A 12348-nucleotide genomic window follows, 5' to 3' on the forward strand; every position below is an offset into this window, starting at 1 on the left:
GGATGACGGGGAAACTTTGAGTGGCTCATAATGTTGTTGACTGAGATGATTCACAGTCTGCAGAATGACCTCCGGATGACCTCGAGTCAGACGTCGACACGGGTCACGTTTCTGCCATCTTCTAAAAACTATTACCTCATTATCTGAACGTCTCCTGTGTGTGTGTGTACGTGTGTGTGTGTGTGTGTGTTAGGTGGACTGGCTCGGAGCGACTGGAGGAGAGTCGGATCCAGAGGCTAAATAATTCATTTCAGATCCAGCTGCTTTCCAAAAACAGCTGGGGGCTGCAGAGCAAACAACACTGACGCAGGAGTAAATAGAGAATTTGTCGGGGACTTTTTTCAGTTGTGTTTTCGGTGCTTTCATGGCAGCAGGACGGTGTGTGTGTGTGTGTGTGTGTGTGTGTGTGTGTGTTCATGGTAATGAAGGATCATGTCACAGTGCAGCAGTGTGGCTCATTGATGTTTGATAGCTTTTGGACAACAGTGGATCTGTGTGGCTCAGAGGAGGACGATACACGAGGCTTTGATAAACACACACAGCACTTCATTGTTTGTTTTTTGTCTTTTCATGCGGTTTACATGCAACAACAAAAATATACAATATTGCCAGTCGTCTCCCTTTAGACACGTTTTTTTAATAAACGTGCAGGTTTCCAGTCTTATGAGGTCGGAGTCACGGATCACGGAGGGAACGACACCTCCTTACGTGCACCTCTCAGACAGGCGTGTAACCAACATGTAATGGATTACATATTACTAGTTACTATCATTTAAAAGTCATAAAAAAAACTGCAGAATGGCGACTCAGCATTATAAAAGGTAATATTGTCTCACTATTACAGCCTCAGCCTGGTCTCTGTTGAATATAAAACATGCGTTCAGCTGCATTTAGAAAACAACTGGAAAAATAAAAAATAGCTCGGCTCCCGGGCAACCGACACACGAAGACACGAGCCGGTCGGACCTCCGAACTGGGAGCGCTGGCGAACAGAAACAGGTGGAGACACCTTCATGTTGTCGGCAGCAACATGAAGAAAGACCGACATACTCAACAACACAGCGGCAGGAAGATGAGACAATACGTGTCCTGTGTGTCCTGATGGACTTCACAGGACAATATTCACAACTGTGATCAGTGGACACTTACAGACTAAAGGAACAAAAATCATTGAAGACAGGACACAAATTAGGACTGTATGACCACCTCAAAGGAAATCAGCCACCGTCTCCTTTTATTGCCACGCTGGAAAATCAGTTAAACGACTGAACTGTGGAGAATCTAACTAATCTGACCATGTAGAGCAGGTTCATACTGACAAAAGTTAAAATTCAGGTTGTTATGAGCCGCTTTGAAAAACATCTGTGAACAATGTATGAAATTAGAAGTAGCGACGCATTACTGGACAAAGTCACTGTAGTCACTGTTGATCACATTTTCAAACATTTGCTCATGTAGCAGAAGTAAAATGTCAGTTGTGAAGGTGAAAATCCCGAAGGGGAACCGAAGTCTTTGTTTAATAAGCCAACAAGCGGCCACAGTTGGCCTTCTAACCCTCCGGTCAGCCACGCTGCCACCAGCCACCGGGCGACCCAGTCGACCAGAAGTGGGTCAAGAGCAATAATGCCTGTAATCCATCAAGAGGACGCCGAGTGTTAGGAACAAAAAGGTAGCAGGATTTTGTTTTAAACTGGTATTTAAAGTGAGATCAGTCTGTCCACACAGAAACAGATGATGTAACCTGAATCCAGATCTCAAAAAAAGAGGTCAGACAGGAACAAACCCAAAGTGAAGCCAGACGTTTGACAGTCTGCTCGTGTCCCCGGACGCCGACTGCAGCTTTTCTCTTCCATATTTAACTGCGTGTTAAAGCTTTCTGCCTTCAGGATGACAGACGCAGAGAGGAAAAAGACACAGAGTGACATCTGAAATAATGCTTTTTGCATATTTTGGCCAAATCTAAGAGGAAGATTACTTCTGAATACGGCACGTCGTGTCTGTTACCGTCACAAGGATCACGTCAGGCACCAGAATGAAGTATTGTTAGTTAGATTTGTACGGCAATAAATCTTTAAAATACAGAAGTTAGACATTACAAGATAAAAGTTAGATCTATGACAGCTTCAACTGGATGCTCTGCATGCACACGAGGACACAGACAGTGTTGAAGATATTATGGATCGACTGATACAATGACCGATATCTGGACGTAAATTTATTTAATTTATCAAAATTTAGAATAAACAATGATACAATTTACTGTAGTACTGTAAAATTTGGGGCTTTCTGCAAAGTATCTCGGAGATATATTTGACATTTTAACTCAAAATTGGCATTGCATCATGTTTCATGGCATTTTATTAGAGCTGCAGAGATGAACTGATAAGTTGTCAACTATTAAGTGAAGGTCAAATATCCTGATTAACTATTAAATCAATCAGACATTTTTTAAGAAAAAAAGCTTCTTTAATTTGAATATTTTCTGGTTTCTTTCCTCCTCTATGACAGTAAACTGAATATCTTTGGGTCGGAAACATTTTAGAGCAACACGGACACTTTTCATTATTTCCTGACGTTTGACTCACCAAACAACTGACCGATCAAAAGAGATCAGTCGCAGCCCGACATTTAAGGTTTCAGTTCTCACTCAGGAAACTTGAGTATTATTCTGAACTAAAAGTCGATGATAACATTGTTAAACGATCCCTGAGATGAATATTTTCCTCAGCTGAAAACACCTAAAAACTGTGGAAGACGTTAATCTCTTTGTGTTTCACATCACGTGCTTATGACAAATGTTATCTGGGAGGAAAAATCATCGCTCGGCCTCGACATGAACACACGATCCTTTTAATCCAGAAATCAAAGCGCGCACATGGCGGCTGGGATACCAGACTCTTTTAGAGACGGAGTCAGTGAGTCCTGCTGCACGGCAATAAGAGACAACCCCTCCTCCACCCTCCTCCTTTTTCTTTAAGAGCTTTTGGAGAAAGAAATGGTGAGCAGAGGACTGCCTGTGCTAGTTCACTGCACAACTGACAGTTGTGTGCTGTGTTGCAGCCCTCAGAGGGATGCAGAGAGGCAGAGATCTGACAGAAGGACAAGAGCGCGCACACACACACACACACACACACACACACACACACACACACCAAAGCACACACACATACACACACACACACACACACACACACACCTGAGGGCACAGGGAGGCAGATGCATTTGCATGTTACACTGGTCACACATCCTTCTGTTGGCTAAAGTTGTGTGTTATATAAGAAACTAAGTGCTTTACTCCATCTACCTACACTACACACACACACACACACACACAGAAGACACATGTACACACACACACACACACACGTACACACACACACACACACGTTAAGTTTTTATACCCGTTATGTACAGTCAGTAAAACACTTACTATATAATTGTGTCTCACGGCCCAATCAGAGCAGCTTTTGACGAGCGCTCTCGTCTTTAAAGACACACTTCATGCTGTTATTGGACCTCACAGACCTCCTGAGCGCCCCGACGTCCTCCCGCTCATTGTCGGTGCTTCGGTTCGCGGTTGAGCTTCACACATCAACACTGAGCTGGGAGGACATGCGAGGATAGGAGCGTATATTTTTAACTTCGGGAGAGCCGTTAGTGTACGTACGTCCCTCTGCAGGGGTTCAGGGAATGGTCAATGATGGAGTCAGACGGAGGCATCGACGCAGCTGATGGATGAAGCCAACTGTGGTTTTGTAGTTCAGTGAGGCTGACAGAGAGCGAGTCCTCTCCACTGAAACCAGACAGCTGATCGCATCACGTCAGGGTCACGAGTCTCACAGTTTGACTTTCACTCATATCATGTCTGCTGATTGACTTCTGAACCAGGGGGTCAGGTTTCTGACAGCTCAGTCACCAGCAGACCTGTTGGCAGGTCACGTTTCTGCGAACACGCCGACACTTCTACAAAACACGTCGTCAAATTCACACGACATGTTTATGACCTGACTTTCATGTCGGGAGGTCAAGGCGATGGTGGTGAAGTTACAGCTGGGTTTCAACATCTGTAACCATGAAGCCACTTGATGCTTTTAAGTAGAGCTTGGGACAATTTCCAGATGTGTTTGTGGACACTAAAACTATTATTTAAGCCAAAACAACACTTTTTCTAACACTAGCAATGATTTTTGTGCCAAACATTGTCACAAGATTGTAAATTGAACCTGAAGAAACACAAAGTTTCAACATATCTGAAAAATCCATCGCAAAATTTTCAATGATTTGGTTGTTTTCTCGGACCATACACCAACAACCTGTGAAATATAAGTTGTGCAAATATAAGTTCAAACATTTCATTTTCAGGTTTTATCTAAAAATTGTGTATATTCAGGCCACAACTCAAATATGTTCACATCCATTCTGCCAACAAAAGGAACTGATCTCACCTGAGTTTTTGAATTTTTCAGTATTTTTAACTTGAGTTGATTCAATAAGCAACTTTGATACTGGATGAAGATTTGATGTGACGGTATAGAAACATTAAACATCTGCTATATTTTAATCTCTCAAATATCAACATCAGTGTTTGGCCTCAACGATCCGTCCTCAGTCAGGTTCTGATCAATCAGCGCAGCGGCCCGTCGTGACCACCACCTGTTTATCATGTTGGTCCAAGTCTAAAATGTTTTTTGTCACATTTGCAGACAAAGAAAGTGAATGAGGGAAAATATCACCTCGTGCTGTGCAATGGATCTGACCTTTGTCAAGAGGTCATTTAGCCTTTTTTGACAGCGACACGAGAAAAACAGGAAAAATGTTTTGTCCGAAAAACTGAAAAAACCCTTTGAGCTGCGTGTTGACTGACTCACGTCTGTCTGCGTTCTTCATTCAGCATTTATTTTTTTCTTATTCACAAGTTTTTTTCTGACTTTATTTCTTTGACTTCTTAAAAACCGAATGTTTCTTGCCGTCTGCACTTGGAGAAACAGCTGCACACACTCCTCATCAGATGTAATCACAGATGTCTCCACAGAGTGACGAGCAAACATCCAAAAATATTTTCCTCTCTTTTTTCTAATCTGTTTTCATCATCAGCTCAGACTGAATGCAGACGGTTAGCCGCAGTATTTACTATTTAAATCTAATTTAAAGGTTTTAAAACTTCTAAACTTTTAAATCTTCTTTCTTTTACCGTTTGCCTTTTCCTGTGGGTGAACGTCAGGGTCCGAAATGAACACCCAAGCGTCAAACGTGGGAAGATTTTTCTTCTGGCGAGTAAATCAACCACACTGACGGATACATGTTGGTACCAGAATAATAAGAAACTGTGCTACTACAGCATTATTCAGTTCTAGAAGCTAAAATCATCACAATATTCAAATCGTTTCTCCATCGGCAGATTTTAACAACAAATCTCAGAAACCGTTTAATTTAATTCTTCATGTAAACATTAATGTTCTTTAATACTGAACCCGGCCGGACGGTTCCTCGGACAATTTACAGCATCAGTTCTCTCAGAATCTCTTTCATATCCCAGAAAAAAATGGTATTGTAGCTGAAATATCTCATACTGAATTGATAATTAATCAAATCAGAAATCAGTGGCGATACGCAGCTCTAGACAAATTCACAACACATTAATTAAAGACAGAACGAACACAGATGCATCTCAAGACTAAAGACGGATTTGTGAGCGGTGACTGTGGATCTCCAATTTCCTGAACACTGAAAGCAACACTGAGGCTTTGTCGCTTGCACAAACACGTTGGGGTAACATGAAGCAGAGAAAATGAGCCACAGTGTCCTGCCATGAACTCGGCCTCCGGCTTAATCAGCAGTGATGAGACGATCCCAATGGACACCACGTAATTATGATGACCGTTCACCTCCTGTGGCCACGGGAACGACTCTGTGCTGCAGCACGCACTGACCAAGAGGACACTGAGCTACAGTCCATCTCCGAGAGCGGAGATCACAATCACCTCTGATCTTCTGATTTCTGACTCTCAGCCTCTGGAGTGCAACAGACAGGTGATTAGGATCTCAATAACGAGTCCTCCTCCTCCTTCGTCACACGCCGCAGCCTCCCCTCGTTGACTCGTCTCACTTACTCAAAGTCAACGAGCTGTATTGATATGAAGCCCAGACCGCTGAAGCATGGCGGTTATTGATGGGGACCACGACAAGCACCCACTTAAACACATTTAGGCAAATGATTTGAGTGCTCGTGTATGAGAGCAGAAAAGTGCGTGCATGCATCCTCATGCCAAGCTGTAAGAGGCAATGAAAGATTGATGCTCGGCCAGGCCCTAAATCATGCATGCAAATGGATATGTTCTGCTAATGTACAGTAGGAGGGAAACATGTGCACCCATGCAGACACAAAACAGATGTTTAAAACATACGCACACACACACACACATACACACACGTTAGCCAGGTACCGGTCCACACTGCTAACTCACATCGGTTCCTTTACTGCTATAAAACAAATCTTTTGTGGTAGTCGAGGCTTCTGTCTCGTTCTTTTTACCGAATCTTTGTTCCTGTCCTTTAACTCGTGTTGTGAAAATCCATCATCTGTGAGGATGTCCCACTTACTTAAATGCTTCAGTAGGAGAGGAGACTTTGAGAGGAGCTCAGAGTGATGATGCTGTATCTGTACATGGAAATCCATTATCCAGACATGTGATGCACACATGTGATGAGACTAATGGAGATAAGGAGATCACCTGTCACAGAAATATGACACAAACATCTCCTCGTTTAAAATCTGTCCAGCAGCTGAATCCTGCAGGTCATCAGGTGACACTGTCGCCGCATCATCACCACGACAACGTTATAACAAACAACACGCATTCATCGAGGGTGAGATAGAGACCGGGCCTGAAACAAGTCCTCCAGAAACTTGAACAAACTTTTTGTAAATCCATGATTTGAATGCACCGATTGCGAGATGTCAGCTGTCAGCTGCTGCTCGTCCACTACTATCATTAATCTAGTATAGACTTAATTAAGGTTCAATAAACAGGTTTTAATGCTCTACAATGTGTTTTTGTCACTATCAGTCTCTGTAATGTGAGTCTGAGCCCACTTCACTCAGTTTACAACCTGAGATCGTTTCCTTTTTACTGATCATGACAAATGCTGCACATGAGACGACCGGAGTCGTCCAGGACTCACGGCTTCATCTGCAATTTGCAAGTGACAATCATTTGTGAAACGTGGTGACTCCATGTGTGATCTAAGTGTGAGCCCCAGATCCATCATAGTTCTCATCTCACTGTCAGGATTCACATCATCAGTGTGTCGACATTTCTTTTGTTCTTTGAAGCATCCCAGAACATTCAGCGATCCAATAAAAAGTGGTTTATTATGGATCACCATAAAACAGCACGGCAAAAAACCCCTCTTGGAGAGCTTGAATCATAAATAAAAACTAATCGTTTCCACGTTTCTTTAATTTTGTTCCAAACTGCTTCTGTCCCTTCATATTTATGATTGATGGTGTATCTGATCACCGTGTTGTTCCTAAAACATCGTAATTAATGTTTAACGACCATCATTTGAATTTAAGAAAAGCTGTCGTGGTCGAGTGGGTCAGGTACCGGACTGTCACTCAGGATCGACACACTGCTTGGATCAAATCTTTATACTGTTCACTCATTATCTTCTGTTCCTCTTCAGTTTTCTGTCTCTAAATGGTTTGGATCAGTACTCAGTACTTTCGCAACATTAAACGAGTGATGTAAAATATATCAAAATGTGGAAAAATATCAATGCTGAACATTTGAAACTGTTTCCACAGCATCCACATTGTGCAGCCGCCTCCTCTCGTTCTTCTGACAAACGCTCAGACGCATTTTATCCTGAATGCTGTTGTGCTCAACACACACAACACAAGCCTTGTTATATTCATCTTTTATTAAATATCTAAAGACGTTTTGCCCTCAAACATGTTTTCCAATATCGATATTTTTCAAGGTATTGGATCTAAGTTAGAAATTCCAGTATCGTAACAACACTACTTTATTATTATTTTCCATTTCTTTTCAGTTTTCTTTGGCTGACTGGTCAGAGATAGGGAACTAAAATACTTAGTTAAATAAATTTATATTTTCACATTGTTGCAAAGCTTTGACATTACAACGGACATTCAAGGAAAAACACCAACACGGCAGTATCAGATCGTGCTCATATCTGTCACTGATCTGTCTTTGGATCTCTTCAACTTTACACTTCTCCAACACATTTTTCAATATGTCTGCTGATTTACAGACAGAACACAGCGGCCGTTACAATAACACATCACATCACAACACTAAATGACGACAGTACGATACATTATGAGCCCGGTGACAGGTGAGACAGGTGAGACAGCTGTGCAGCGAGCTCATTGGCAGCACTTCAAAACGAGGCTGGACTGAGACGCTCATGCGTGTCGTGTCCTCCATCATACCCGTGCATCTCCTACTGGTAATAGGAGGAGCTGAGGAGCGAGGACAGGAGAGTGATGAAGCTGGCGAGGACTGACACGTGAAGGAAGAGGAAGCTGTTCGTCACGTTAAAGAGGGATCTGTTTTATTGTCGGGGAGCTGAGCGGCACCTCGAGGACGGTCGGACTCAAACAGCGCCACAAAAACTTTCCTCTGAGGCGACTGGAAGAGTCCTGACGGATCTCTCAACAGATATTTAGACTTTAACTGCAGTCTGAGGTCCAGATTCAGACCACAGTGATTGTAATCAGCGTGATATTCTGCTCACACTCATTAGAGAGTACGAGCTGTGGACGGCTAACTCCAGCAGCTAGAGGCTGTGCAGCTGTGAGAGCGTCAAACATCCTCAATCCCTGTGATGCATTTAGTAAACATGTTCGTTCTCTGATGCTTCTGCAGTTTTGACTTCAGTCGGCAGAAGACTGATGAGACGATTAAAGGGGTCAACAGAATATTGAGATAAAACAAATGAGAGATGAGGAGTGAGCGATGCTGAGGGAGAGCGAGCTGCAGATACAGTTTGCTCTCCTCATTTGATGCTCCATTTAACAGAAACACAAAATAAAGCCGTCCCCAGCGCAGCGCTGCGTTCAGACACAGTCGTTATGGAGTCGTATAAGAAGAGCAAGAAAGTGCAGCTCAAAATAGACAATGTGATTTTTCCTCTGACTGTTTTTTTCTCTCAGCTGCTGTGATATGATTTGTAATAAGCGAGGAAACAACTGAAATCCTGACAATCGTACTCAGCACATGACATTTCACCCGACACATGAGCAGTGATGAAGACGCTGTGCAGCACTAAAGATGATTTTCAGTTATTTGGAAAAAAAAAAAAAAAAAAAAAAGTATTTAATATGAAGGCATTTGGAAAATAAACCCAAGAGATCAAATGTTACACAACACAGTGTAATTCTCATTTGTGCAGGCTTCATAAAAAACCTAAAAAAAAAACTATAAACGCAGGAAATGTATCTTTAAGAGTGAAGGATTAGATTTATTCTGAAATATATCAAGTGTCGAACAATGTCAGAGATCAGAGAGAGGAAATGACAACGAAAGACAAACATTAAACTGAAATCCTGAACTCGATTAGTTGTTTGGTGTTTTGACGCCTTTTTTTGCTGGACCAAACAACTAATCGATTAATAGACAATGAAAATAATCATTGTACGTTTCAATTACTAAGGTTGTGACTGACTCTGAGTTATGTTTCTCCAGTCTCTGTTCTTATTGTGGAGGAGCTAATGTGGCAAACAACAGCTTCCACAAAGTTTAAGAGACAAAATGAGATATTGAATATTTTACTGCCATCAGCCTCTGTCACAGCGTCCCTCCTTCTCCACTGCCTTCATTTCATTCCAGTATCGATCGACCAAATCATGGATACATTGGTATTGGCGTATATGTTGTCCAATATGCATTGTTTTTAAAGATCATAATGCAGAAAAAGATGCTTTGGGTAATTTATCATTATTGAAGTCCCAGTGGAGTTCACCATTTCAGTGCACTGATGTCATTCTGGACAATAAAGTGCGTCAACTGCGCTCTATGATCAAAGCCCGTCTTTCAAAATGGCTGAACAATGGACAGCCTGTGGGAATCACAGAGTAACTCACGATATGACACTATAATGATACGCTGTGCACAATAACCATCGTATCACTGTACAGTGATTCTGCGATACATTGGAAGGCAAACATCTGCTCAGAGCTCATGCATGCTTTTTAATACAAATATTTGGCAAAAGTGTATCGATAACGTACTGCTGAGGAAGCAATACAATATATTTCCGTATCAATATGTTGTCAAACCCCTACGGTGCAGGATAAGGGACAAAACTGATGCTGCAGAGGCCAGTTACTGATCTGGCCAATGATAAGCCAGCACTGGTAACCGAGAGGCTGGTGAGGAAGAGAAGAGGAAGAAAACCCGATCGAACGCTAATGTAGCTAGCATCAGAACCAGCTACCAGCCGAGGAACGCTAATGTCCAACCGGGGCAGGACCTGACCCAGCGGGTTAGTAGGTTGGACACGAGTCTCATTTTCCACCGATGGCCCCTCAGTTAGCAGCGCCGGCTTATCATTGGCCAGATCAGTAGCTGGGAAACAGCCTCTGCTCGCCTCTCAGTAGAATTCATTTTGTCCCTTATCGTGTGCCATACCGCCCAAACTCACAACAGTGTCGACACGATTACACTCTGCATGAAGTGAAAGATGGCGGTTCAGCTCACGACCAGACGCAGATACGTGTCACCCTGTTCCTCACAGAGATGAATGGAGGGAGAGGTCCAGTCTGACGCACCGTGACACACAGTTCTGTGGACGGGTGTTACCGGGCCAACATCCCCAGAGGTCAACAGAGAGTCTAACAGTGGTGTAACTCTATTTATCTTCCCCCGTTCTGGATATGCAGCTGCAACAATCGTCACGTTCCTCATGATGCAACAACTAGACTGGTTGATGAGCGCTCAGACAGACCCGGCAAGAGTCGTCATGAACTTCACTAACATCTTCTCTGAGACAAAAAGCTACTGACAAACTGTGGCCCCACACAGAAGACCCTTAGTGGGAAATCAAACCTTTACCCAACTTAAAATAAAAACTGAATCAAAGTGAAGCAACAGGAGTGATTCCTTCATGTGGAGAGTAAACTGACGCTGCGCCTGTCGTCACACTGGGGACAGCTCCATGTGCTGACACGAGTCTCATAAACTGAACAAATGAATTAACAGGATTCTTCATTTTAATTTAATAATACTGTGGCGTACTTAATTCAAACACAAATCTAATTCATCAGTTATATTAAAGACAACGGAGGTCTCACTCACACAGATAAAGATGGTTTTACTTTGAGACACAGCAGCCTGAGAAAAGACGATCCTTTAAAACTCCTCATCATCCTCAGCTTCTCACACTGAGATGGTGCCTTTCATTGGGTGTGAAGTCAACCAGTTAAATATAAACTATATTATCCAATTCATTAGCAGCAGTTTCTCCTGTTACAGGCAGGAAGTCGCAGCGGCGTGAACGTAAACAGCACAACAGTTTCATCAAACAGCTGGATTACACCGAAGCGTTTAAATAAATATCTGAAAGACTCAAACCCTGCAGGTCTATCTTTTCACTATCACCGGCTGCTTAAGGAACAGCGAGAGCCAAAATACTGGCGCTTTGGCTAACCTCACCGCCACAGCCTCAGGAGCACTGCACACAGGTCTCAAGACTCACTCTGGACACCGTTCATCACATGCCAACAGCTGCCGCGGCCCAGTCGGACTCATGAATGCCTCATATGAACACATCAGTCAGAGCTGGACTCGGATTGGTGGAGAGAGTCGATGTAAACCTTTGATAATCCGTTCAACGGGAGAATATTAACGCCTAATAACAACGTGTTTAATCCGTTTGTTTCTGTCTGGAGGCACAGAAACACGGGGAACGTATCACACACGACCACTGAAGGAACTTTACTAATCACCTGTAAATCCCACAGAAGACGTTCCTGAGAGTAAAGCTGCTAAACCTCCAATCAAAGTTTACATTTCATTCACATACTTGTTGCTTTTTCAATAAAATGTGTGAAGAATTCAAAAGAACTTCAAGATTAACTGATTGCCGTCATCTTTCAGTAAACACACATCGATCTTATTGGATCAGTTTATTTAGTGACCAATCAGACAAATCGTTTCTTCCATCCGCGAGCCGACGTTCCAGTCAGAGGCTGCCGGAGACGCAGCTGCTCTACAGACGTAAACTGACAATTACACAGTAACAAGCTGCTGAAACCGTTTTAAATGCACCTGAGTATTATGATGATAATAACTCACATACAGTTGAACACATTACCCTGAA

The 12348-nt window shown here is 42.7% G+C and overlaps 1 protein-coding gene across 4 annotated transcripts in view; it reads right to left on the reverse strand.

Moving 5' to 3' along the window:
* Positions 1 to 12348, reverse strand: part of LOC311259259 (SH3 and multiple ankyrin repeat domains protein 2-like) — a 210944-nt gene that overhangs the window by 43034 nt on the left and 155562 nt on the right. The window lies entirely within an intron of this gene.

Source organism: Pagrus pagrus (assembly GCF_965226575.1).
Source record: "Pagrus pagrus genome assembly, chromosome: 1".
Taxonomy (NCBI): domain Eukaryota; kingdom Metazoa; phylum Chordata; class Actinopteri; order Spariformes; family Sparidae; genus Pagrus; species Pagrus pagrus.